This window comes from Ochotona curzoniae, unplaced genomic scaffold (assembly GCF_017591425.1).
Source record: "Ochotona curzoniae isolate NIBS_2020 unplaced genomic scaffold, NIBS_Ocur_1.0 contig_2210, whole genome shotgun sequence".
NCBI classification, from domain to species: Eukaryota; Metazoa; Chordata; class Mammalia; order Lagomorpha; family Ochotonidae; genus Ochotona; species Ochotona curzoniae.
In genome coordinates, this window is record NW_024465369.1 from 31,988,712 (window position 1) to 31,990,914 (window position 2,203).

The window sequence follows — 2,203 nt, forward strand, 5'->3', positions numbered from 1 at the left end:
AGTATCTCAGAAATTCCTAAAGCTTGTGCTTCATTTTCATTCAACTGAAAGTGCTAATACTTCTTTGATTTCCTATTTGACCTGTATGTTATTTAGAAGTCTGTTCATAGATATTTAAAATTTTACAGATTTATTTTGTTGATTTCTAATTTAATTCCACTCTGCTAAGAGATGAACTTGTGTGATTGGAATACTTTTCAAGTTTATTATGTTTTAAAATCCAGAATATGGTCAATCCTAGTAAATGTTTCATGTGCAATTAAAAGGCTATACATTCTGTTATTGGCAGATGTACTATAAATGGTCATTATGTCAAATTGATTGTTCAGACTTTCTGTATCCTTGATGATTTTTTAGCCTACTTGTTCTATCAATTATTGTAAAGGTACATTAAAATCTCTGGTTGTAATTGTGAATATTTTAGAAAATTTATTTCACTTTATTGAAAAGATATATATATAGAGAGAGAATCTTTTACCCACTGGTTCATTCCCCCAAATGGCTGCAGTGGCCAGAGCTGAGCCTATCCAAAGCCAGGATCCAGGAGCTGCTTCTGGGTCTCTCATGTGGGTGGGAGATACCAAATAATATCAACCTCATTATGTTAGATGCTTGGAAATGATTGTAACCTTATGGGTCTTACTTTTCCCAGAAGGCTACAATCATTTCCAAGTAGTTAATTGCATTCCAGAACAAAATACAAAGGTATTTATGGGGGTACAAAAATATCTAGTATCTAATATGAGGAAATTGATATTATTTGTATATTTCTTCAATATTTTTTTATCCTTGCGCAGGGCCCTGCTAATCTTCTCTGTGTTGTTCCAATTTTAGTATATGTGCTGCCAAAGCGAGCACTCAATATTTTTTTAAATGTAACTGCCCACAGTTCTGTTATCTATCCTTTCTGGGATGAAGACATACAGGAAAATATTGTTAATAAATGAAGAGATTTGGGTGGAGGGACTAAAAATAAAAGTTCTAATATTTGTGTTAGTTCAAGATGTATTCTGCCTACGTAGAAGTTAGTAGTTATTAAAAAGATACCCACAAGTGCCTGAAAAATACATATAAATGCTTGAATAGAGATCTTGCTAAGTCTACAACACACACACACACAAAGCCTAGTTTATCACCATTTTATCATACTCTGTTTCCAGATCTATCTACATCTTCAACAAATCTGGCATAAAAATGCATAGGTAGATTGTGTCTTTGGGCCTTGCTTTATTTATGAAGGCTCCTCTTCATGTGAAACTTTGGTAAAAGCTGCGTGCTTCTCTTGTTAGGCTGTCCTTTTTTATAGGGACCTCAGCCATGTAAGAGATGACAGAAAGATATTTTTCCTCTCCTACAGTGTAGACTTTGAATATACCCAGAAACTCTTTGATCAGAAAGTTAGAAAGTTTACTAAAATGAAGTAATTTAAGAAAACCGATGTAGTTGTAGTGATTACATTGAGGAGCCATATCAATACTATAAGGAAGATGTGAGACTCATAGGGAGGATCATTGGGCTATGATCAGTTTGGCTGTCTACAAATAGCTTTGGAAGAAATTTTAAAAAATAGAATGAAAATATGTGCAATGGAACTTAAATGACTTTTATAATAGTTATACTAATATTTAAAGTTGTGACTTTCACTGGAAGAGCCATCTGAATCTCAGCTTCCTGAAAGGATTAGATTTTTTTTTTGCATGTGAAAAGTATCAAGCATTCATTGGTTATGAATTAACAAAGCATTATTAAAAGGAAAAGGTATCTGCAGAAAACATGGAAGTGTGTAAGAGTGAAGTTAGCAAGCATAAATTATGTGTCTTTCATTAGCTAACGTATTTGAATTGATGTTTAAATAGTAATGACTTCATTAGATGAAGCATGTAAGAAGCAGTTAGGAAGCCCGTATTCCATATCAGAGTGCTTGTGTTTGAGTCCTGCCTGTGCTTCTTTTTTTTTTTTTTTAAACTAAGACAACAAATTTTTTTTTTTAAGATTTATTTTTATTATTTTTTTATTGGAAAGGCGGATACACAGAGAGGAAGACCCTCCATCCCATGATCCACTCCCCAAGTGAGCACAACGGCCGATGCTATGCCAGTCCGAAGCCAGGAGCCTCTTCTGGGTCTCCCACGCGGGTGCAGGGTCCCAAAGCTTTGGGCCGTCCTTGACTGCTCTCCCAGGCCACAGGCAGGGAGCTGGAAGG

General features: G+C 35.0%; 1 non-coding gene across 1 annotated transcript; it reads right to left on the reverse strand.

Moving 5' to 3' along the window:
• Positions 1-753: 753 nt before the first annotated feature.
• On the reverse strand, positions 754-858 carry LOC121151005. Its single transcript, XR_005883096.1, has one exon. It is a non-coding gene; the product is annotated as a U6 spliceosomal RNA (small nuclear RNA).
• Between the last annotated feature and the right edge of the window lie 1,345 nt (positions 859-2,203).